At 47.9% G+C, this 27,274-nt stretch overlaps 1 protein-coding gene across 1 annotated transcript in view; it reads right to left on the minus strand.

Moving 5' to 3' along the window:
- The window catches only part of TUBGCP2 (tubulin gamma complex component 2), a 465,124-nt gene that overhangs the window by 203,582 nt on the left and 234,268 nt on the right, over positions 1–27,274 (minus strand). The window lies entirely within an intron of this gene.

Here is a 27,274-nt window from a genome sequence, read left to right on the forward strand (position 1 = left end):
CCCTACCTAGGCTTTTGTCCAAAATGTGGAGGGGGAACATCCCAGATAAACATCCGGTATAACAGCATATTGGGCTACTGGTCAGTACCCATCGGGCCCTCTCCTTCCGTGATGGATTTTGATATGGTTATTTCTATTTTGGATGGAAAAGGGTGAAGAAGCCTATGCGATAGGTCTGTGGTGTGCACCTACTTTCTTTAGGATAGGCAACTGAGGCCATTTATATTAACCTCCTTAGCAGTGAGCTGTGGGGTTTCCCAGATATCCGCCTAATCTCTAGACTATTTAATTTTAATAATGGATCTTTGCTCCAACTGATCCATCAAGACAGGTAATATCCCACTCTTACCCAGATGTCTGTCACCCAACTCTAAGAGTGAACAGACCATCAGACGAGGGAGTAAATATAAGTTTAAATAACACTGCTGAACTGGCTCAGAGCAGGTGCCTCAAACTGTATGCCAATACTTCTCTATGGCCAAAAACCTATACGCTCTCCTCCTTCACTCTGCTCATATCCTTCAACTCTTTTAGGTGACTTTATCTGGGAAGCAGATACAAATCTCAAGCCACAAATAGCTGATTTTCTCATTTAGCAATGGATTAAGTTAGTACAACACTGCAGAGAACAACACTTCTTTTCCATTATTTTTCAGAAAGCGCAAGGGGGGCAGCCTTAATGAATTCCAATTTACATAAAAGAATAAGCGTAAGGTGGCCATTTGTATGCTCAGCCAATTTGAAGACAAAGAATCAAAAAAGCAGCAATTTATTTTTCGATCTAATCAATCGGGATCATGCCTCGTATACAAAGAAGTCCACTGGTTGCTAGTGAATGTCAGTGAATTTTAAATTTCTTACTCAAATCAAAATAAGATTTATTCGATTTAAAAGGTTAAATCATAAACGCGCATTGTGTAAAAACAATCACGATATCATACGAGTACACGGTCATGCATAACCTGTAACAATCATATTGGCTTGATATTAAAAGATATTTAAAACATTACCTTTACAAAAAACTTTAAAAGAACACTTCCGTTGTTCACATTGATTTCCTACTTCTAATCACGCCATGCAAGTATTTAATTTGAGACTAGAAAGCACATCATGTTCTAGAAGTTGTAATATAAAAAAGGCTGGGCAGCATAGTCTCAATCCTAACACCCTTAATATTGGCGCTATCCAACTTTTTCTTAACATAGCATAACATTTACAAAATAGTTACATGTGCATTGTGGATTGTGTAGATGTATCATCACATGGGCACGGGCATAACATTCTCGACCTATTGTTCATGTTTGGAAAAGTTGTTAATCTATATAGGTTTCCTAGACGAAAACGTGTGAACAGCATCCTATCATATCCCCTTTGACAGTTACGAGATAGGGTTGCACACCAGATTGAAGTAGTGTCAAGCCTGCCTAGCCTCCGTGGAATGTACAGACGAACTACCGAGACCAATCCAAAATGGCCTCGCGGCAATGCGCATGCGCGAGGGGTCCGAGCCGGAACTTAAGCTCGCTTCCCCAGGCGCTCAACGCTTTGCGCTCTAGTCTCTTCTCTGTTGAGGCGTCACTTCCGCTTGGCCGCTTCCCATTACTCGCCCATGTTTGGTCGTGGGCACTCGTCCTTGATTTAGAGGCACAGCTTTCCTTTGCTGTGCTTGTTTGTTTATTTTGTTTAGTCACGCAAGGACCGCACCGACCATACAGGAGGAGGAATCGCTATCGTCCATAAGAAATCAATCCGCATCTCAACCAGCTCTGACGCCAACCTCGTGAACTCCGAACACCTTCACTTCCAGATCCACATCGACCCCAAGACCACACTCAGAGGCACCCTCCTCTACAGACCACCAGGACCCCGCGCAAAATTCAGTGAAGACATCACGGACTTCATCACCCCACACGCGCTCCCCTCCAAAGACTACATCCTTCTGGGAGACCTCAACTTCCACCTTGAAAAGATCAACGACCGCAACACCACCACCCTCTTAGACAACCTCGCCAACCTCGGACTTAAACAACTGGTCACTTCCCCCACCCACATCGCAGGTCACACACTCGACCCCATCTTCACCTCCAGCAACCATGTCTCCTTCAGCCACACTACGGATCTCCTCTGGACTGACCACAGCTGCGTTCACTTCACCTACAACAAGCCGAAACCCACCAACCACCTCCAACCAACCCTACAAAGAAACTGGAACAAAATCACCACGGAGCAGATCTCCACATCGCTCCTTCAAACCTCCCCAGCCCTCTCTTCCAACGCCAACGAAGCCGCCTCCAACCTCACCCTTTGGCTATCCAACACCGCCGACACCTTAGCACCACTGAAGAAACGTCAAAGCAAACCTGGCAGCAAAAAGGCCTCATGGTTCAACGATGATCTTAAGAAGTCCAAGAAACTGTGCCGCTCCCTTGAAAAAGCCTGGAAAAAAGACCCATCCACCAGCAACAAAGACGCCTTCAAAAGCGCCATCCGTACTCACCACCAACTGATCCGTAAAGCCAAGAAAACAGCATTCAAGGATCGACTTGACAACAACGCCCACAACAGTAAGGAACTTTTCAACATCGTCAAGGAATTTTCCAACCCCTCGGCCAACTCCAACGACATCACCCCCTCTCAAACCCTCTGCGATTCCCTAGCCTCTTTTTTCCACAACAAGATTGCTGACATCCACAACAGCTTTGACAACCAACCCGGAAACCAACCCACCCTACCATCAGCTGTCCATCTTCCCCCCATTAACACCCTTAACGCCTGGAACCCTATCTCCACTGAGGACACCATCCGCCTGATGAATTCCATCCACTCTGGATCCCCCACAGACCCTTGCCCTCACCACATCTTCAACAAAGCAGACTCCGTCATAGCTCCGCACCTCCGAGACGTCATCAACTGCTCCTTCAACTCCGCTACCTTCCCAGAACATTGGAAACACGCTGAACTCACCGCCCTTCTGAAAAAACCAACAGCAGATCCCACCGAACTCAAAAACTACCGCCCCATCTCGCTTCTTCCATTCCCGGCCAAAGTCATCGAGAAAGCTGTCAACAACCAGCTCGCCGCCTTCCTCGAAGCCAACAAATCACTCGACCCCTCACAATCTGGCTTCCGAGCCAAACACAGCACTGAGACCGCCCTCATCGCAGCAACAGACGACATTCGAACTCTACTGGACAATGGGGACACAGTCGCCCTCATCCTCCTCGACCTTTCTGCAGCCTTCGACACTGTCTGCCACAGCACCCTTTTACAACGCCTCAGAAACATCGGAATCCAAGGAAAGGCACTGGAATGGATCACCTCGTTCCTCACCGGAAGAACCCAGAGAGTCCGCCTCCCACCATTCAAGTCCAAGGCCTCTGAAATCATCTGCGGCGTACCACAAGGATCCTCACTCAGTCCCACCCTCTTCAACGTATACATGAGCCCCCTCGCGGCCATCGCCCGCCAACACAACCTCAACATCATCTCTTACGCAGATGACACTCAACTGATCCTAATTCTCACCAAGGACCCCAGCACCGCCAAAACTAACCTTCACGAAGGAATGAAAGAAGTCGCCGAATGGATGAAACAAAGCCGACTGAAACTGAACTCAGACAAAACAGAGGTCCTCATCTTAGGTAATTCCCCCTCTGCATGGGACAACTCCTGGTGGCCAGAAGCCCTCGGAAATGCACCCACCCCGACAGACCACGCACGGAACCTTGGCGTCATCCTGGATTCTTCACTCTCAATGAACAGACAAGTCAGCGCCGTATCGTCTTCCTGCTTTAACATTCTTCGCATGCTCAGAAAAACATTTCGCTGGATCCCCACCGAAACAAGGAAAACAGTCACCCATGCTCTGGTCACGAGCCGACTGGACTACGGAAACACCCTCTACGCAGGTACCACCGCTAAACTCCAGAATAAACTACAACGAATCCAAAACGCCTCAGCCAGGCTCATATTAGACATCCCACGCAACGAACACATCTCTGGTCACCTTAAAGATCTCCACTGGCTACCCGTCAATAAGAGGATTACTTTCCGACTGCTCACCCACGCACACAAATCACTCTACGACATCGGACCAGACTTCCTCAACTCTCGACTGTCCTTCTACACCCCCTCCCGCCAACTCCGCTCTTCCAGCCAAGCCTTCGCCACTGTACCTCGCATCAACAAGACCACCATGGGAGGCAGATCCTTCTCTTACCTGGCTGCCAAAACCTGGAACTCACTCCCCGCTTACCTTCGCCTCACCCAGAATCACCTAGCGTTCAGAAAGCAGCTTAAAACGTGGATATTTGACAAATAATCATCCCCCCCTTCCTAAGCGCCTTGAAACCCTCTGGGTATGTAGTGCGCTATATAAATTTTATGACTTGACTTGACTTGACTCCTATCGCCCGGACTCCAGAGCAGCCATTCCTGAATCTGTTGCAGCTTACCTGATTCTTTGCCGAACACGTGCCTTTCTGATTATCTCCCGCTGAGAGTTCTTCGGTGATTTCTCCTCAGGGGCAGTTCGGAGTATTCCTGCCTTATTCCCGGTAGACCCCGTGTCCTGTTTAACGTGGGTGCTACTACTTATTTCTTTCCCTCGCCCAGTGCCGGCTGTCTTACCCCGGTGTCACAGTGACTTTCTTCGCCCTGTTTCTTGTGGACCCGTCGTTGGGCAGGACTAAGGTCCCGCCGAACGGCCGGTATTTGCATGAGCAGTGGTACGAGGGGTTTATGTGGCATTGTGGGATTTTTGGTCCGTCTGGTGAGTTTCCTCATTCTCTTTTTGCCATAGTATTTGTTCGTTCTCTGTACTTCTTGGATTCTGGCATTCATCACAGTACAGGGACAAGAAGAACCGGTAAAGCGCTTGTAGCGCACTATATTTACATTGTGTTCTTGTCAAATATTCTATTGGTGTTTATGGATGTATTTATTGCCCTCCAGGCAACAACTACTGTGATCCCGACCTTTTACCATACAAGATCCTTTAGCCGAGAGGTGGTTCTATTTAGGTAAGAAATAGACTCATACCCTTATATAGGTACATACCAGTGTCCTAAACAGAGGTAATAATTCATATCCCTCAATCTAGGCCATATTGGATATCCATAAGTTCCATGATCACATGTATGTTTCCAGAAGATGTCCTAGTTGCTTTCATTGACACACCCGTGTGCTCTCAGGTAAAAGGTGGTCTATGTATTAACATTGGGGGTATGTGGGTTGACTGTTGTATTAACCCATTATTCCTTGTAGCTTCATCTTCCGAAAGAAGCAGAAGAGAGCAATGTCCGAAGAGTCCAGTGTTTTGTCTCCCTCTACTTTCCTTGTTTTGTTCCCTCCTTTCCATCCATATCACCCTTGTGTCCTAGTGTTTGATAGGCACAGGTGGTGTAGGGGGGAGGGGTTGGGGTTCTCGTCGGCTCCTGGCACTCCTGCGGAAACCGCGACCGGATCCTTACAGAGAGCAAAGCCCACGTTGCTTTTTCTGTCCAAGTGCCATGACCCAGGTTACTATGGAGGATCTGGCCCACATGTTGGGCAATCTCCAGTTAGAAACACAAGCATTGTCCCAAAGGGTTGATACCATACAAAGAGAGAGACAGTCTAACGTAGAAGTAGGAGGGTGATCTGGGCCCAGCACTTCAGCCCCAGTCGTACACATTACTACTCCCCAGTCAGTCCCGTTAGCTCCTCCTGAACGATTTTCAGGTGGCACGGCTAAACTGTCTACATTTAGAAGCCAGTGTCAGTTACACTTCATGTGCAAAGCTAGTTGCTTCCCAACAGACAAGTCTAAAGTAGCCTTTGTTATCTCATATTTGGGGGGTTCAGCAGCTGACTGGGCTATCCCGCTAATAGAAAGGAAAGATCCCATGTTACATGATTATGGGTCATTCAAACGGGAATTACAGAAGATATTCGACAAGCATACATTTACTCATTCTGCAGACACCGACCTGTTGTCACTCAAACAAGGCACTAAAGAGCTCTCAGCTTATATCACAACATTTCAGAGATTAGTGGCAGAGGCAGATTGGCCTGAGAGAAAACGCAGTGCCCTGTTTTATCGGGGACTGCGAGATGAACTTAAGGATGCATTATCACATGTAGTGGATCCTCCTGATAGCTGCCCTGAACTTATAGACCTAGTAGTCAAATTAGACCACAGATTACAAGAGCGTAGAAGGGAGAAGTGGCATCCTGATGTTAAACCCTATGTTTATCATAGAAAGACAGAAGCCGAGAAAACAGCTGATGAGGTTGAGCCTATGCAAATCGGGTCAATAAGAGGACCTTTGAGTCAGGAAGAAAGGCAAAGGAGGAGGGACAACAAGTTATGCCTCTATTGTGGCAAAGCAGGCCATTTTTTGAAGAATTGCCCGGTGAAGCCCTCCCAATCCAAGAAGTCGGAAAACTAACAAGCCCGACACCTGGAGAGGCTAAGGTGTCGGGTAGCTCAGGTCTGATAGTCTCATCTATAGACACCCCTTCTGTCATACCAAGCCATTTCTATGTTCCTGCTAGTTTGTTTTATGAGGAAAGGTCAATTAAAGTGCTTATCATGTTGGATTCCGGGGCGACCGGAAATTTCATGGACACTGATTGGGCTAAACACCATGCCATAGAGTCAACAGATAAAGTGGAGTGGGAAGACGTCACCACTATCGATGGTAGGATGCTGAAATCAGGGCCTATCACTCATCAGACTGTACCCTTACATCTAACACTAGAACAAGGACACCATGAAGATCTATCTTTTGATTTAATCAAATCACCACAGTTTCCTGTATTATTGGGGTTACCATGGCTACGTACACATAACCCACGGGTGGATTGGAGTACTGGTACGTTGAAGTTTTGTAGTGACACATGTAAGGAACACATGGGTGTGAGAGGGAATGGTAACACACTTGCTTCTATCAGTCCTTCTGACTTACCCTCAGATTATGCAGATTTACGCATGGTCTTCGATGAGGTGCAAGCAAGAAGTCTTCCCCCCCCATAGGCAATATGACTGCCGCATTGACCTCTAGGCAGGGGCTAAAATACCATGTAGCAGGGTGTATTCCCTCAATGAGAAGGAGAATGTATATCTTCGGGACTATTTGGCTAACATGCTTAAGATAGGGTTTATACGGCCCTCTCGTTCTCCCGCCTCCTCATCTCATTTTTTTATCCCGAAGCGAGAGGGTGGCTTGAGATGTTGTATTGATTATAGATCCCTAAACGACATCACTATAAAGAACAGATACCCACTCCCCTTGATTTCAGCCCTCCTTGACAGAATAAAGACTGCCACCGTTTTCACTAAGTTAGATCTTCGCGGAGCATACCATCTGGTGAGAGTCAAGGAGGGGGATGAATGGAAGACGGCTTTCTGTACGAAGTTCGGTCTACATGAGTATTTAGTGATGCCGTTTAGACTCTGTAATGCCCCTGCAGCATTTCAATTCTTTATCAACGAGGTGTTAAGGGATCTAATAGATGAGTTTGTAATTGCCTATATTGACAATCTACTCATTTTCTCTTCCTCAATGGCTGAACACAAGGGTCATGTGAGAAAAGTACTGGAGAGACTGCAGGAAAATAGTCTATTTTGTAAATTTCAGAAATGCTTTTTTCTTGTTCCTGAGGTGGCCTTTTTAGGATTCATAGTGTCTTCCTCTGGCTTTTGGATGGATCCCCAGAAAGTGGAAGCCATTCACCAATGGCCCACTCCTCGCTGCATTAGAGAAGTGCAGAGCTTATAGGGCTTTGCCAATTTTTATCGTCGTTTTATCAACGGTTTTTCGAAGTTGGTAGTGCCTATCACCTCTTTGCTAAAGAAAGGTATCCCTTTCCAATGGGCATCCATTGGATGCCGCTTTTTCCACCTTAAAAGAGGCATTTACTCGAGCCCCTATATTACCACATCCTGATCCAGCTAACCCATTCTTGGTGGAGGCGGACGCCTCCGAAAAGGCAGTGAGGGGTGTTCTTTCCCAGCCAGACCCTGAAACAGGAACTAGTCACTCAGTAGCATATTTCTCGCGTAAACTTAATCCTGCCGAGATGAATTACTGTACAGGGGACAAAGAATTGCTGGCCATTAAGAAGGCATTTGAAGAATGGAGGCAGTATTTATTAGGAGCAAACCACATGGTGACAGTCTTAACGGATCATCGCAATCTACAGTTTCTTAAGTCGGCCAGGGCTTTATTTATGAGTCAGCTTAGATGGACTCAATTCTTTAGCGAATTTGATTTCGTGATTATGTACCACACAGGACACAAAAATGGGAATGCAGACGCCTTATCTCGTTTAGGGTATTTTACCATTGAAGAACCTAAAGAGACACCACCCATTATAGCCCCAGACAGATTCATAGGAGGGGTCAGTTCTGAAGATTATTTTCTTGACAAAGTAAGGCAAGAACAAAGGTCAGATAGGATGGAACCTATTAAAAAGTCACATGATACAGTCCGGGTGGGAGATTACTACTATGTAGATTGTGGGTTAGTCCTCCCCTCTACAGAATTACAAGGCCAAGCCCTCACATGGTGTCATTCTCATCCCTTGGCTGGACATCCTGGTTACAAAAAGACCTTAGAATCGTTAAGGAGATATTTCTGGTGGCCAGGAATGGGAAAGGACAAGGAAAGGTACATACAAACCTGTCACATCTGTGCTCAGAGTAAGGTATCACATCAAAACCCTGTGGGATTATTGCAGCCTTTACCAACACCCCCAGGACCCTGGCACACAGTGTCCCTGGACTTTATCGTTGAATTACCTGTCACGACAAAGGGGAACAACACGTTGCTGGTGGTGGTAGATACCTTTACTAAATTAGCTCACTTCAAACCTTTAACTGGGCTACCTACTGCCAAAACCCTGGCCTCTGTGTTTTTGAGACAGATATTTAGATTGCATGGTCTACCTTCAGTATTGATCTCAGACAGAGGGTCCCAGTTTGTGTCTCGATTCTGGAAGGGTATATGTGCTCTTCTGTCTGTTGATGTACGTCTCTCATCTAGCCGCCACCCACAAACAGAAGGACAGACGGAGAGAGTAAATCAATGTTTTGAGCAGTATATCAGATGTCAAGCTCTGCAGTCCTTAACGGAATGGGATGAGTTGGTTTGGTTGGCCGAAATGGCATATAACAACAGTCATCACGCATCCACCGATTTGACACCTTTCTTTTGTAAGTATGGTTACCACCCTCGAATCCTCCCTGGTTCTTCCTCACTATGCACAACCCCCGCAGCTAGTGATTTAGTACAAGACCTCCAACGTAACCATAAGCTAGCACAAGATAATTTGGAACAGGCCAAGAAAAGGTACAAGAAGGGAGCAGATGCACACAGACGACAGGAACCCACTTACAATGAAGGGGATGAGGTTTGGTTATCCTCAAAACACATCAGTTTAAAAGGGACTTGTAAGTTTAAGCCCAGGTACATTGGACCTTATAAGATCACAAAGGTCATAAATCCAGTGGCCATGAAAATTGACCTCCCCCATACGATGAAAATTCATCCTGTGTTCCATGTCTCCTTACTGAAGCTTGTTGCACCTGGTACGGTTTTACCATCCACTCCTCCACCCCGGGAAGTGGATGATGGTTTGGAATATGAGGTGGAGGCCATCATAGACGAGTCAGGAAAAGATTGCAGTATCTCATACATTGGAAAGGGTATGGTGTGGAAGACAGGACCTGGGAACCAGCTAGTCAAGTACACTCACCCAAATTAGTGAAGTTGTTTCACAGACAACATCCCCATAAGCCTAAACCTGTGGGGGGGATCCGTAGGGGGGATGTACTGTCACGCCTGCCTAGCCTCCGTGGAATGTACAGATGAACTACTGAGACCAATCCAAAATGGCCTCGCGGCAATGCGCATGCGCGACTGGTCCGACCCGGAACTTAAGCTCGCTTCCCCAGGCGCTCAGCGCTTTGCGCTCTAGTCTCTTCTCTGTTGAGGCGTCACTTCCGCTTGGCCGCTTCCCGTTACTCGCCCAAGTTTGGTCGTGGGCACTCGTCCTTGATTTAGAGGCACAGCTTTCCTTTGCCGTGCTTGTTTGTTTATTTTGTTTAGTCCTGGCTTGAGGTCACTGTCTTGCCGACCTCTCCTATCGCCCGGACTCCAGAGCAGCCATTCCTGATTCCTTTGCCGAACACCGGCCTTTCTGATTATCTCCCGCTGAGAGTTCTTCGGTGATTTCTCCTCAGGGGCAGTTAGGAGTATCCCTGCCTCATTCCCGGTAGACCCACGTGTCCTGTTTAACGTGTGTGCTACTACTCATTTCTTTCCCTCGCCCAGTGCCGGCTGTCTTACCCCGGTGTCACAGTGACTTTCTTCGCTCCGTTTCTTGCGGACCAGTCGTTGGGCCGGACTAAGGTCCAGCCGAACGGCCGGTATTTGCATGAGCAGTGGTACGAGGGGTTTATGTGGCATTGTGGGATTTGTGGTCCGCCTGGCGAGTTTCCTCATTCTCTTTTTGCCATATTATTTGTTCGTCCTCTGGACTTCCCGGATTCTGGCATTCATCACTGTACAGGGACAAGAAGAACCGGTAAAGCGCTTGTAGCGCACTATATTTACATTGTGTTCTTGTCAAATATTCTATTGGTGTTTATGTATGTATTTATTGCCTTCCAGCTGCTGTGGACCCTTCCCTCAACGGGCAGGAACCAGGGAGTAACAGCAAAGTGCTCTGTGCAGGCACGGCAACGGCAGAGTAGATGACTCATCTCAGGAGATCAATGTCTCCCAGTGGTACCTCAATCCAAATCTGAATCACGTGACAGTAGTTTTTTGATTTTGAGGCCCAAACTCCCACTTCATCTTTTGAAGGTAGAGAAACTTTCTCTCAGTTGGTGAAATGAATTGAAATGAAAAATTCCACTTATATAGCGCATAACCACCCGGAGGCCTCGCAGCGCTGTTGACTGATTTCTGTGTCCGGCTACAGGGTGAAATTAGTACGCTTTTGAAAACAGGTAGGTTTTTAAATCTCTCCTAAATGACATCAGGTTGTCGTTTTGTCTGAGGGATAAAGGCAAGGAGTTCCATGCCTTTGCCGCTGAGTGAGTGAACGAACGGCCACCCCAACTAGCTTTCTTAATTTTTGCCTTAGTTGCCAAATGCAATGAAGCCGAACGAAGGGTTCTGGGCGGCGCATAAGGCAGCACCAAGGGGTACAGCACTGTCGGGCCGGTTCGATGAAAAGATTTGTGCAGAATGCACATGGCCTTAAACAGTGTTCTGGCAGCCACTGGGAGCCAATGAAGCTCTTTCAGGGCAGTTCTCGCTGACTGCCAGCGAGGGATGTTAAACAATAGGCGTGCGGCACAGTTTTGAGTGACTTGGAGTTTTTTTGTCACTGTTGCCGGGGCCCCTAGATATAAAACATTTCCATAATCCAGGCGAGAGAGTATCAGGGCCTGTACCATGACCCTTCTCGCCTGGAATGGAAGTAAGGGGAGCACTTTCCTAAGCATTTTCATTAGCCCCACACATACAGAGGCAGTTTTAGTAGCTTGGACCGAGAAATCCAGTGCTCTATCCAGCCAGATTCCTAAGCTCTTTAGGGGGAGGGGGAGCGCCGAGACACGAAGGCCTGTTCGACATCAGGGAGGTAGGAGAGGAGTTACCTAGTAACATAATCTCAGTCTTCTCCCCGTTGAGTTTGAGGTGGGAGAGTTGCATCCACCCAGCAACAGCCTCTAGACACGGGCCCAAGGTGTTAGACGAGCCCTCCTTGTGGTCCAAGGAGACCACAAGTTGGGTGTCGCCTGCGTAGGTGACAATCCGCACACCATAAGGGAGGACTATCTTCTCTAGAGGCTGCATATAAACATTGAATAATGTGGGGCTCAGGGATGAGCCCTCTGGAATCCCACAGCTGAGCGGATGCTTTGATGATACCACCTCGCCTTCACATACCTGGAAAAAGCGTTCCTCTAAAAAAGAGGTCAGCCACATCAGGGCCGCGCCCGACACTCCCATGCCCTTCAAACGATGTAATAGTGTGGCATGGTTAACAGTGTCGAACGCGGCACTGAGGTCCAGAAGTATAATAGCAGTTTTTCCACCTTGGTCCATTATAGCTCTGGCTGCCTCCGTGACTGCCAGGAGGGCGGTCTCAGTGCCATGCTGAGGACGAAACCCTGTTTGGGAGACCTGTAGAAGTTTGTTGGACTCCAGATAGACCCCTAATGTTTTGTTGATATGTCTCTTCAACAACTTACTCATCCACGGAAGCAGCGAGATAGGGCGGAAATTGGATAGATTGTTAGAATCCAAGTTCGGCTTTTTCAGCAAAGCCCTTACCAACGCACACTTCCACGTGGATGGGACAGAGTTGGAGGTAATGGAGGTATTGAGAACCTCCAGCATAAACGGTCAAATAGCGTCAATTGCTTTTACTAATGTCTGGGGCGGGGCTGGGTCATTTGGGGATCCTGAGGTGACCTTCTGGACCAAAGTATCTAAGGTATTGGAATCCAGGTGTGGAAAAGTGACTAAAGAGCATGATACATGCGAATCTGAGTCTAAAGTAGAGGGGGAGAATATGCCATCGCCATTTATTGCTAGTTGGGAATAGTTGGCCTGAATCTTCTGAGAGAAGAAAGTGGCAAGATCCTTGCAGCGGGCCTGTGCACCCTGTGATGGTAGTCTCTCGGACGGAGGGGATATCAAGGATTTTGCAATTTTAAAAATTTCCCTAAGGGAGTTGGCTGCCATATTAATTTTGGTTGCATAAAACTCAGCTTGGGCAAGTTTTATCTTGTTCTTATAGTGCCTTATTGCTGATCTATACTCTGAACTCTTAAGTTGAGAGCGGTCTTGTAGGAAGCGGAAGAGCATTCCATTTCCTACCCCAATGCCTAATGTGGGTTTGAGTGGCAATAGGAGTGTTAATAAACCATGTGAGGGGGATTAAAAAATGGTCCGACCAAGGCAATAGCACTGGCGTTTCCACTGAAAGCTTGTCTAAATTGCTAAAAACATGATCCAAGAGATGACCCCTGTTATGTGTTGCCTGAAACCCCTTTTGGGTCAGGTCAATAGCCTGAAGATTTAGGCAAAGGTTATTAGCAGCAGCATCAAGGGGGATCGTCTAAATGCAAATTCAGATCACCTAACAGAGTGAAGTTGGCTGAGGAAAGCACTGAATTAGCAACCAAGTCTGTTATATCGGCAATGAAGTTGCCGGGAGAGCCCGGTGGTACTTCATTAGTGTAGTCCGCTTCCACCATCAAAGGCATGGAAGCGGACTACACCTCCCAGAGTACTACGTGTTAAATGCTCATACAGAGCGGACCTATATGGACCCACGATAGGAGGGATAAAAAGAAGGTGTGGCCGTGAGTGTGCCTGTAACTGCAGTCTCCCTTTGAAAAAGAGAAAGCTCTCGAAACGCGTCAGGGTTGCAGTTTGCTGCTTAACTTCACGGACCAGCGCGATTGTTTGTACCTGATTAAAGCTTATGGGGAAAAGCTACTCTGTGTTCGTGTGCTGCCTATTGTTGGACATCCCCTTGGAGCTTGATATATATATATATATATATATATATATATATATATATATATATATATATATATATATATATATGCTATGCGTGTCTACACGTTGGCTGGTGGGAGAAACAGGTCCTCAACATAAAACATTGTGTATGGGTCAATGAAAAGATAGTAAAATATCTTTGTTATATCGATGATGTTTTTGTTTTATGGCAAGGGGATGAAGAGGAGGTATCACTGTTTGTAGAAGAGATAAATGACAACTCCCTCAATCTCAACTTTACGTCCCATATCAGTAAATGTGAAATAGAATTTTTGGATGTGAAAGTGTATATCAAAAATGCCAGAATGGAGACTACTCTTTTCAGAAACCCAACCGCTGGTAACACGATACTACACGCTACCAGTCTACACCCCAAGCATACTATAAACAGTATTCCCTATGGAGAGATTTTAAGACTTAAGAGAATATGTAGTTCCACCAGTGATTTTGAGATATGCTTGAATGATATGATGGCAAGGTTAAGGGTACGCGGATACTCTGACGCAACTTTGCATCAGGCTATAACCAAAGCTAACTTACGATCTAGAGAAAGCCTATTTTTATCAAGTCCAAATGGCTCTGAAAACTCTGAAACAAACTCCGTTACTACAAACAATAATGAGATCGAAGATTGCCCGTGGTTAATTACTGCATTCAATAACGAGGAAAGCAAAATCAGGACTATCATTAAGAAAAACTGGCCCATAGTGTTAACTGATGTGGTACTGGGTTCTAAATTACCGAGCACCCCTATGATCACTTTTAGAAAGGCAATAAGCATGGGCTCAGTTTTGGATAAAAGCAGCTCAGAGGCCAGACAGAACACTATGTGGCTTCAACCAGCGCAAGGGTTCCGAAAATTTTCTACATGTAGAGCATGGAAATTTGGAACAAATAAAACTCATTATCAAACACCTTTCAGTTCCTCTGATATTGCCATTTCAGGTAGCTTCAATTGCAAGACTGATTTTGCAGTTTATGTCCTGAAGTGTACCTGTGGCCTAAATTACATTGGCAGTACAAAACTACAGGTACACGTCAGGATCCTACAGCACCTTAGAGCTATCCTCCATAGTGACCCTGCCTACCCGGTAGCACGTCACTTTAACACCTTGGCTGCTAAGAGGTTTTCCCGCTGTGCGCTGGAAAGTGAGATATACCATTGTCAATGACAAGGTCAACTCGTCATAAGCACAGCTCCACTGTGTCTCATGACGAGCTGACCTTGTCAGGAGCATGGAAGAGGTTAAAAGAACTTATAACAATGACGTAGCTTGCCTGAAATATTACGTGGTGGGGTCCATTCCCAAATCACGTAGAGGAGAGAACAGAGATCAGTTGAGGCAACTTGAGACTACCATGATTTTGGAATTCGATAGCAAATGGCCCAATGGGCTGAACAATACAGAGGATATGTATAACTTCTTATGATTGTATTGTTCCCCCACTAATCCGCTCAGGAGATTTTGTCTTGCCATCTGAATCTTTTTTCCATAAAGTAATCTACATTTCCATAGAAAATTTTGTTCGTTTTTTACCATCCTTTAGTCTTAGTAGACAGGTTCCCTGTTACTAATAATATTATGAATTACTCAGTCGGTAACCTGTACATATGATATCATATCTCTCTCTATTTTTTATATACACAAGAATATGTTTTGCACTAAAACGGGTATGATGAAATAATGTTTTTAAATATGTTATTTATATGCTTTTAACAATGAGATTCGGCTATGACCGATTTTATTGTTAACAATATTTATCCATTTTTCTTTTATCAAACGGTTTGCACTTTATAGTATATTTGCACTAATTTTTGCACAATTTTTGCTCAGCAGTCATATGTTGCTTGGTTATGAATGAATTTTTTTTGCACTTAATTATGATAACATCCTCCATCTATTACGGTCTAAAACACCAGCAATAGTATACCATATTATTGATAACCTATGTGAGATTCTGTTTGTTACTTCCAATGTTTCACGCGATTTATCCTCTTTATGAATTACATTTATTGTATGTATACAGAAATGTATATGCAGAATATTGGAAGTTTGATGCAGTTATGCTGCTATATGTATTATGAGTACTAAATAACAACAAAAAATGCATCTGCCGTAAATACGTCTATTAATATGTGTAATTTTAGTGTTTAATGCCTTGTTTTTGCACATGAAGAAAGTCTTTTACGTGAAGAAATGAAATGAATTTTAGACAGTATTTCTTGAATGTTTATGACCACATGGCCAGCAATGTGATGGTTTGGGGGCGTGCACTTTTAAAGCAGTTATAAAAACATTATGGCTGAAGTGATCTGCATGTGATCAAGGGCTCGTGAGCCCGAAACGCGTCATTGCTGTTTACCTAAAATAAAAACATCGGTTTGCCAGATCCTGTGAGATTATATATATATATATATATATATATATATATATATATATATATATATATATATATATATATATATATATATATATAGAGACGTCTGTGTATCGAACCCATGTAGGCGCACGGATTCTACAGTGGGGAGTGTGCGAGACATCGGGCAGGACATTCAATCCAAATTGCCCAGATGAACAAGTTACTTACCTTTGGTAACGATATATCTGTAAGAAACATTAGTTAGTATTAGATTCCTTACCTTAAAAAATCCCCAGGTGTCAGTCTGGATCCGGAAACTTTTGTGTAGCAGTACCCCTGCGCGTCGGTAGGCGTCGTCTGCAGGCGTCCCCTGCGGCTCCGCGTCCGTCGTCGGCGTCGTGCGCCGCGATGACGTCGCTGGAGTATATAGACGCCGCCTCCGGGCGCTGACGTCAGTTCTTTGCACACAGCTTTTCCGCGCCAGAACACGCAGAGCCATGTGAGAACCAACACTGGTGCCATTTGAAACTAGGGCCCTGAAAGGGATGTCCTTAACCCTAGGTATCAGTTCGCAGAACGGGGAGGATGGGTGGGTTCGGTAAGGAATCTAATACTAACTAATGTTTCTTAAAGATATATCGTTACCGAAGGTAAGTAACTTGTTCATCTGAAAGAAACACGTTAGTATTAGATTCCTTATCTTAGAATAGATACCCCAGCAATACCAACCCTGGTGGTGGGTCTGGGAACCAATACATTCCTACACCAGAAAGTCCTGGAGGACAGAACGGCCAAAGAAGCCATCCCTCCGGACTTGACTGTCCAGGCAGTAGTGCCTCGCAAAGGTGTGCAGCGAGGCCCACGTAGCAGCCTGGAAAATGTCCTGCAAGGGGACTCCCCGGCCCAGGGCATTAGTAGCTGCCGTGGCCCGAGTGGAATGGGCCCTCAGCCCAACAGGAGGCTCCTTCCGAGCCAAAGAGGAGCACGCTTTGATGCACAGAACGACCCACCGAGAGATGGTCCGTTTATGTACCGCCCGTCCCTTCTTCGCACCCACGTAGCCAACAAACAGTTGGTCATCCACCCGGAACTGGCGTGTGCGATCCATATAAAATGAAAGCGCACGTTTTGGGTCCAGACGATGGAGCCGCTCTTCATCCTTTGAAGGATGCGGAGGCGGGAAGAAGGAGGGGAGGGTGATGGACTGCCCGATGTGAAAAGCAGAAACTACTTTGGGCAGGAAAGAAGGTCTAGTCCTTAGAACCACCTTGTCAGGATGAATGGACAGGAAAGGAGGTTGGACAGAAAGAGCCTGGAGCTCACTCACTCTCCTGGCAGAGGTGATGGCAACCAGGAGAGCCGTCTTTAAGGTCAGGAGACGGAGAGGACAAGAATGAAGGGGCTCAAAGGGAGCACACATCAAAAAGGTTAGAACCAGGTTCAAGTCCCACTGAGGCATCACAAACGGAACAGGTGGATACATGTGTGTGATGCCCTTCAAGAATCTCGTTACAATTGGGGACTTGAACAAAGAAGGCTGATCAGGAAGCCTTAGAAAGGCTGAAAGGGCCGAAAGGTAGCCCTTGATAGTGCCCAGAGCAGAGCCCTGCTGGGCAAGAGAGAGAAGAAACAGAAGAACCTCGGAAAGAGGGGCAGAAAGAGGATCCACAGCCTTTGCTGTGCACCATGCCACAAATCTGTTCCACCGACAGGCGTATACCGACTTTGTGGAGGGACGCCTGGCTGCCAGAATTACATCACAGACTTCAGGAGGCAAGTCAAATGGCCTCAACAGCCGCCGCTCAATCTCCAAGCATGGAGGTGGAGACTGGACAGGTTCGGGTGGAGGACCGTCCCCTGCTGCTGCGACAGAAGGTCCTCCTGAAGGGGCAGGCGGATCGGGGGACCGACTGACATGCTGAGTAGCTCGGGATACCAGTACCTTCGAGCCCAGTCCGGAGCCACAAGGATAACTTGGGCCCGGTCGCGCCTGATCTTCTTCAGCACTCTGGGCAGAAGTGGTATAGGCGGAAAGGCGTATAACAGACCGCAACTCCACTCGCGCCGAAAGGCGTCGCCGTGCGAGTGCCGTCTTGGAAACTCCAACGCGCAGAACTGATGACATTGCGCGTTCTCTTCTGTGGCGAATAGATCTAACCAAGGCTCTCCCCATTGCAGAAAGAGGCCTTGCGCCACGTCCGAGTTCAGACGCCATTCGTGATCCATCGAGCACCGACGGCTGAGTTCGTCCTCCCTGGCGTTCAGAGAACCTGCCAGGTGTTGAACCGTCAAAGTCACGCCCTGACGTTCCAGCCACTGCCAGAGGCGCAGAGCCTCCTGTACCACATGGCGGTGGTGTTGTCTGTGAACACCTGCACCACACTCCCGTTGACAAAGGGGAGGAATGCCTTCAGTGCTAGACGAATCGCCCGTAGCTCCAACAGGTTGATATGGAGCCGGGACTCCGCCGGAGACCAGATGCCTCTGATCTCCGTCTCTCCCAAGTGGCCTCCCCAGCCCTGGAGGGACGCGTCCGTCACGACAACGTGCTCCGGTTGGGGAAGGGAGAGGGATCTGCCTCTGACCCAATCGTGGTCCGTAAGCCACCACTGCAGTTGTCTCGCAGTGCCCTCCGAGATCAAGACGTGGTCGGACAAGTTGCCCTGATGCTGGGCTCACTGAAACTTCAGGTCCCACTGCAGAGCCCGCATCCGCCACCGGGCGTGATGCACCAGAAGGATGCAGGAAGCCATCAGCCCCAGCAGCCGCAGCGTCAACCTGACCGAAACCCGGGATAGCGGCTGGAAGATGGGAATCAAAGCCTGTATATCCCGGACCCGCCGTTCCGGAGGATAAACCCGAAACTGCGCCGAGTCCAGAACCGCTCCGATGAAAAGGAGCTTTTGAGAGGGACACAGGTGTGATTTCGGCACACTGATGGAGAACCCCAGGTCGTGCAAGAGGTCTGCCGTCATCTGAAGGTGGTGGACGACTGTCTGGGGCGAGCCCGCCTTCAACAACCAGTCGTCTAGGTAGGGGAAGACTGAAACCCCTAACCTGCGCAGATGGGCTGCGACCACCGCCAACACCTTTGTGAACACCCGTGGGGCGCTGGTAAGGCCGAAGGGGAGCACGATAAACTGAAAGTGCTCCTGGCCTACCGTGAACCGCAGGTAACGCCGGTGGGCCGGCAGGACGGGGATGTGAAAATACGCATCCTGCAAGTCCAACGCTACCATCCAGTCTTGCGGGTTTAGAGCAGCGAAGACCTGAGCTAATGTCAACATCTTGAACTTCTCCTTCCGGAGGAAGCCGTTGACGTTCCGTAGATCCAAGATAGGACGTAGGCCCCCTTTGTCCTTCTTGGGCACCAGAAAGTAGTGGGAATAGCAACCACGCCCTACTTCTGGCCCAGGAACGCGCTCGATGGCCCCCTTGGCCAAGAGGGCCGTAACTTCCTCCTGCAGAAGTGTCAAGTGGTCCCCCCACACACGGTGGTTCTGCGGTGGCATGGCTGGAGGAGTTGTCTCGAAGGGGAGGGAGTAGCCCCTTCGGACGAGTTGCAGCACCCACCTGTCCGATGTGATTGTGCGCCAGCGGGCGTGGTAATGGCGAACCCTGCCACCCACTGGAGTCACATGGGCCTGAAAGCACGGACTAGGAGGATTTGGAGGCAGATGCTGCGGGGGGAGGTGTGGCCTGACCCCGCCGTTGACCCCGACCGCCTCCACGGCGGTTTCCACGGCCGCCACCGCGTTGAAAAGATTGTTGCGGCGCGTGGCTGGCAGCACGTGTGGGGACGCCCCTTCCTTGGCCACGAAAGGAACGAAACGAACCCGTTTGCTGGCGCTGGGTCGAGAGACCCACGGACTTGGCCGCGACCCTGGAGTCCTTGAAGCGTTCCAGCGCGTGGTCTGCCTTGTCACCAAACAGGCGACAGCCATCAAACGGCATGTCCATCATGGCATTCTGGACATCTGCCGAAAAGTTGGCGGATCTCAGCCAGGCGTGGCGACGAATCGCCACCGTCGTGGACATCGCTCTGCCTAGCGAGTCGGTCGTATCAAGACCACACCGTATGGAATATTTTGCTGCATCTCGGCCCTCAGCCACAGCCTTGCCGAGCTTCGCCCGCACCTCCATGGGGCATTCTGGCAGCAGTTCCGCGACCGTATCCCACACAAAGTGGGTGTAGCGGCCTAAGAGGCAAGCGGTGTTACAAGACCGCAGTCCCAAACTCAGGGACGAGAAGACCTTCTTGCCATACTGGTCATACCTCTTAGATTCCCGGTCGGGCGGGGCCGACGGGAATGCGGTCTGGGAAGTCGAGGCCTGGATCACCAGACTCTCAGGGGTGAGATGGGTGGACAGGAACTTGGGGTCGTCCGGACAAGGACGGTGGCGTCTGGCCACGTTCCGATCAACAGGCGAACCTGAAGAGGGCCTGGACCACGTGCCCAACAGAACGTCTGACAAGGCTTCGTTAAACGGCAGCAGTGGCTCCTGTGGGCATGACTGCGGTTTGAAGACCTCAGTGAGGATGTTAGGCCTCACGGCCGCGACGGGGAGCTCAAGGTGTAAGGCCTTGGCAGCCCTCATCAACACCACTGAATAGGCAGCCCCTTCCTCCGACGCCACGGAAGGAGGAGAGACAAAGCCAGGGTTAGGAGAGTCGTCCAGACCACTGGCATCACCCAAATCACCTGTCCAGTCCACGTCGTACTGGCACTCACGTGACAGAGGGTCCTCAGACCCCTCCCAACCCTCACCGTACTCCACATCATCTCCATATTCGGAGTCAACAATGTAGACCGTCTCCTCGGGGTTCACAGGCCCCATTGGCGTCGAGCCCGGCGTCGTGCGACGCCGGTCCGACTCCGCGTCCGGATTCGGGGAGGGTATGGGGACGACGCCGCCCGGAGCCGGCGCAGGAGAACCGGCGCCGCGCGGGGACGGCATCGGAGGTAACCCCGATGGAATCGGCGCCGGAGAGGCCGGCAGACCAGCCGGCGTCGACCCCGAAGGCCCTTGCGGCGCCGGAGCCATCGGCGGCACCGGGGCCGGAGCACCCGATGGCGCCGAGTCAGGGACACCCGAACCGCTAGGGCCCCCAGAACGGCAGCACTGGGGCCGAAGGCGCCGTAGGCCCCGGAGAAGTGAGCGCCCTCATGGCCATGAGGAACGCCTCAATCTCCTCAGGCGTCGCACCTTGCCCAGGGACCGGAGGGTATGGAGCGGGCCGCGCCGGCGACTCTCGCGGAGCCGCGGGGTTGAGGTCACCCGAACCCCCGGCCGCGTCGCGCGACCGTCGGGGGGAGTCGGGGGTACGATGACGACGCCCCGACTTCTTGTGTTTCTTACCTGAAGAGCCCGACGAATGGTGACGACTTCCGGAGCGCCCGGCGCGGCTCCGCGACCGCTCCCTCGAACGCTCCCTGGACCTCCGGCCGGGCCGGGACCGCTCCCGACGCGGGGCCGACACCCGGAGCTCGAGAAGCTTGCGGGACCGCTCCCGTCTAGCCTTATTAGTCAGAGCCCGGCAATCGACGCAGGCGTCCACGTCGTGGTCGGGGCCCAGGCACCGGAGGCAGAGTCGGTGATGGTCCGTGACCGACATCGTGCGGTCACAACCGTCACAATTCTTGAAACCGGGCATCCTACCAGGCACCAAAAAGATATAGAAAGGTAACAAAACTTGGTCAAAAGACCGGAGTACTGCTCTTCGGATCTGCGCTTACTGGCGCGGAAAAAAGAAGAACTGACGTCAGCGCGCGGAGGCGGCGTCTATATACTCCAGCGACGTCATCACGGTGCACGACGCCGACGACGGACGCCGAGCCGCAGGGGACGCCTGCAGACGACGCCTACCGACGCGCAGGGGTACTGCTACGCAAAAGTTTCCGGATCCAGACTTACGCCTGGGGATATTTTAAGGTAAGGAATCTAATACTAACGTGTTTCTTTCAGATAGTCGTTTTTTGAGTGCATATTTCAACAGACTGCGCAGCCGAGCAGAGGCAGCTGATTCCATGTTTTTGGATTTCCCGGCTGGGGGATCATTGAGCACCACACATTTAAACCAGGAAACCGGCAATAACACCACAAGCGACCTTTTCAAAAAATTAGAGCGTTATATGCGCGCAGAACAATCAAAGTGGTGGGAACACCGGTCTTTATCTCGCTACTTAGAGGTGGGGCGTGTCCCGAGGGGATTAAGGATTACCATTGCGCCCAGCTAGGAGGACCCGGATCCCGCTATGCTAACAGAGTGGGCAGAGGCAAACCTTAACTCTTCGAGCAAACTACTGCACATTCTGGTGAAGTATGCGGATAGCGACCATAACAAACTTCAAAAGGAAATTGACATTCTGGAACTGGAAATTTCCAAAACAGAAGTCTCAGATCAAGTAACTAAAAAGAGAACGGACATGATGAATCGATTAAGTAAAGAGAAAATATAAAAAAAAGAAAGGCTTTTAAGTTCGAAAGAGATCGGGTCGATTATCTCAATGGCCAAGTGTTTACATTTGCCCGCAGATATGAAGCAGTAAAAGCTAAAGTAGGAACCAACAAAACGATTCAGCAGGCATCTGGCAGCACGACGTTACCAGCAACTTCATTATCGAGCCTGAGTTCTGCAGCAGAAAGCGATCCTGAGTCAGACCCCACTAGAGATGCCAACTTGGGGTTTACAAAATTTTCCCTGGCTCAGGAGGTCAACTGCCTATGCCAGGACCGTCAAGAAATACTAAGGTCCCACAAGTCTTATGGAGCAAAAGGCAGCGGTCAAACCGCAAACGCTGGGAACGCAGGAAATGCCATGCCCGGAACTTCAGGCGGAAGCAACCCAGGAAAACAGGGTAATTGGAAACGATTTCAGGAAAAAACAACAAAGAAACCGAATCCAAATCCGTAATCAATCTCTCCAACTTAAAACTAACTACCGGGGAAACTGCCGTCCTAAATTTAGGACTATCGTATTGCCCACCGTGCAACATGAACTATGCCGACACACGGATGGACATTTACAGATTCACCCGCAAGTTAAAATTAAACAAGTTTTTTTAACAACATCCAAAAAAGAATATCCTTTCAGACACCATACCAAGTCCAGCTATGGACAATAGCCAAAGCCAGGCCACATTTGAGACAATTTGGGAATTGCAAAATGAAGGGTCCACCGAAAATGTACCAACTACAGCACAAGCCTCAATCAGCCAACAAGTTACACCGTTCAAAGCGAAATCCACATTCCAGCCAGTCATGGTTCACGACAACTTGGATACTTTCCAAGAAATAGTGGTGCAAGACATAAAAAAATTATATACTGCTACAAACAAGAAAAAGTTTTGCATTTCTAAACAAAACAGATGTTATAAACAACTAATTAATAAGTTGCAAACTAATCATAACATCATCGTGAAACAAGCAGACAAGGGCGGCAATGTAGTCCTTTGGCCCAGAGAAATGTATTTAAAAGAGGCAGAAATACAACTGAGTGATTCCACCTGCTATTGCAGAAGCAACATCCAAATTGTGAAAGCCACATGGGTGGACCAATATCAAAAGTTACAGGCATGGAGGAGTGCGGGCCTTTTGTCTCACGATGAGTTCCGTTATCTAAAAAAAAAAACATCCAGTTATTCCTTCTTTTTATTTAAATCCCACAATCAACAAAAATACGGACATACCACCAGGCCGGCCTATAATTTCTGCTATTGACAGTTCAATGGAGCATGTTTCCAAATACATCGACTTCTTTCTTCAAGATCACGTCAAGTCTTTGAACTCTTATGTAAAAGATTCCTTTGATTTCCTGAGCAAGATTGAGCGTTTTGCTTGGGATGTGGATATGTTACTGATGACTTTGGATGTTTCATCCTTGTATACCTCCATAAGACATTGTATGGACTCAAGGCTTTGGAATACTATCTTAACAAATGTCCTCCAAATTCGATGGCCCATAACAGAATGTTATTGGATATGACCAAGATGTGTTTAGAGCAAAATTTCTTCATCTTCAATGGGGTCATCTATCAGCAGGTCAGAGGTGTGGCAATGGGGGCCTGTTTTTCCCCCAGGTACGCGTGTTTACACGTGGGGCTGTGGGAGGAACAGGTCCTTTTTGGCCAACACCAGGATTCTATTTCCAGCATTATTCTACTGTACCTGCGATACATTGATGATGTGTTTCTTGTTTGAAGGGGCAGTATTGATAGTGCAAATGCCTTCGTTGAAGTAATTAACAAGAACAATATCAATTTAAACTTTACTTCTAACATTAGTTCCATTTCTATATGTTTTTTGGATATGGAGGTATTTGTGGAAGGCAGTAAGTTGTCAACCAGACTATACAGGAAGCCTAGCGCTGGCAACACAATCTTACACGCCAGCAGTTACCATCCAGCTCATCTGATCCGGGGCATTCCCTTGGGGGAAATGCTTTGGATCCGAAGAATCTGCAGTACAGAAGCCGAATGGGCGGCAGCGCAGGAGGCTTGCAGATTGCGCTTCCTTGCCAGGGGATATTCCAATACTAGTCTGGTAAAAGCTATTCAACGGTCCAATTCCGTCAGCAGGCTAGAAGCTTTGGTCCCTAGGGATAGAACCAGTATGAAGGCTGACCAACAGCATGTCGGGACCCAAGAAATGTCCCCACGGGTCATTTTGACCTATAATCGCCAACATGGAGATCTTAGAAAGATAATATACAAGAACTGGAATTTGGTACAAAGTGACCCTGTCTTCGGTCACAAAGTGAGCAAAAAGCCTTTGCTCACTTTTCGCAAATCCCCTTCATGTCAAAGGCTTTGGTCAGTAAAATCATCGAGCCAAAAGTCTTGAATACTAGGTTGCTATCACCAAGTGGCTAACTTGCAAAACGGAATATGCTATCTATGTGTTGGAGTGTCCGTGTGGGCTACAGTATGTGAGCAGCACTAAGCTGCCCGCTCACAAACGGATACTCCAACACATACGTGCAATTTCAGGACATGACCAAAACTATCCGGTTGCCAGGCATTTTGAAGCCAAACATCTAGGCATTCCTGATCAGCTCCAGTATTTTATTATAGATGCAGTGGAGGTATCAAGGAGAGGAGGAGACCGTGAGGCCAAACTCCGTCTCCTTGAGACCAGGTACATACTGGAGCTCAATACAAAGAATCCGAATGGACTGAATGACAGGGAAGATCTATATACACCTGCATTTAGGGTTCACAGGAGTGCCTATCAGACCTGTCCGGATATTGTAAATAATGAACTGATTTTTAATTAATTCTCTCTTTTTTTAAATTGAGAAATGTGGTGACTCTTTTGGATGGATTGTTTGTAATTTTTTAGATACTCTTGTAAATAACAGGAATCTGTACCGTTTTATACATTTTTTGCACTTTACAATAGTTTTTGCACATCACTTAAAATGCACTTTATATGCTCAAGCAGACAGCTTTTTGTGGCAGGCCTACTTGGGCTTTATTTGTTTAAATTTCGTTACATATGGTAAACAATATCAGGTTTGCTAATGTGCAGATTTACGCTTTCCTTTTTTTGACGGTTGCAACTGCCTTGTTAGAGAAGGGATGATATTATTAATTATTCACCCAAATATGTACAACATACGGTTATATCATGAATCCTACCAATTTCTTCACATAGACGAATTTCTCGCCATGTATATTTAGGAAATTACATTACCTGCTGCTAATCAAGAGGATTGTTGTACCACACCTTTTCATGTAAATAACTTAACTATTTTTTATTTATATATATAGGCAGTTTTAACTATTTCAAAATATTTTAGCATTGTCTAAAGATACTACTTGGATTAGAGCGTTTTTTGCACAGTATTTTTACTATTTTTATTGTTAACCATTTCGCACTGTCACTTTAAATTGTCTACTCGAAGGCTGGTAGTTTTTCATGTGATCAAGCCTCCTTGGAGTCGAAACGCGCCATGGAGGCAGCGCTGGCATCTACGAAATAAAATCACTCTTTTGCACCAGCAATTACTGGGTCCACTCTTCGTCATTTTGGATTTGGGCAGTGTGAGTCTGCAGTGTGACGAGTTTCCCAAAAATATAAATATAAATATATATATATATATATATCCCCCCTCCCCCTGGATGCCTGTCCCCGCCCAGTTAGTTGCGGCAGTATATGTTATTAATCCAGTGATTCATTCTTTTTTTAACCTTTCTCTTTCCTCGGGGGTCATGCCTGCTGCTTGGAAATTGGCTAAAGTGGTTCCTATTCTCAAGAAGCCTGCACTGGGCCCAAACATCTTCTTTAACTATAGAACTATCATTTACCTTCTGGCATTTACCACAATGTTAGAAAAACTGGTCAATGCCTAGCTTTCCAATTATCTTGACCAAGGCAAGCTGTTATACCCTAGCCAGTTTGGACTTCTTCACCGCCACAGCACGGAATCAGAAGTATTAGAGATTTCCGACCATATCAAATGGTTTGTGGATATGGAGAAAAATGCGGCCCTTAATCTGACACTTTCAACACCGTCCTACACTCTATCCTCCTGCACCAGCTGTCTGTTGTGGGTGTGAGGGTATTGCGTGGGACTGGTTAAATCCTTTCTGGATTGTAATGGCCAATTGGTCTGGTTCGCTCGCTTTTCTTCTGAGGTCAAGGCAGTCAACCAGGTGGTTCCACAGGGCTCTTCATTAAGCCCTACCCTCTTTAACATTTTCATGTCCCCTCTGGCCTCTGTGGTCGAGCCTTTTGGTTGCCAACTCGTTTCTTATGCCACAATACCCAGCTGCTCACTGCCTTTGATGGCCCGTGCCTCAATTGTAGCATCCTTAATGGATGCAGGGCAGCCAACTCAAATGTAATGTGGAGAAGACAAATTATGCTGTTGGGATCACGTTTTGAACTGGTGGGAAGATTTTTGGCCCCCCACTCCTCCGGCCCGCCTCCCCATCTCTGGTGGTTAAAAACCTTGGGGTGAAGCTGGCCATGCCCTTTCTATGTGGCCGCAGATCTCTGCGGTGGTAGGCCAATGCTTCGCACACTGAAGAAATATCGTTCCTCCTTCCTCTGGTGTTGACCAGAGTTGTGATACATGCACTGATTACTTAATTCTTAGATGACACAAATTTTCTCTATCCAGAAGTGGCGGAAGCTTTGGTGAATGGCCTGCAGGTGGCCCAAAATGCTGCTTCTAGGCTCATTTTGCATCTGCCTAGGTGTTCTATTTTGACGGTTTTGAAATCCATCCGTTGGCTACCCATCAGGAAACAGATTCTATAGCCCTGTTCTTGGTCCACAGAGCAGTGTTTCTCGCCGGTCCTGGATATCTGTCTGTACCTCCCCTCCAGAATGCTGCG

This window comes from Lissotriton vulgaris, chromosome 5 (genome assembly GCF_964263255.1).
Source record: "Lissotriton vulgaris chromosome 5, aLisVul1.2, whole genome shotgun sequence".
Lineage (NCBI taxonomy): Eukaryota > Metazoa > Chordata > Amphibia > Caudata > Salamandridae > Lissotriton > Lissotriton vulgaris.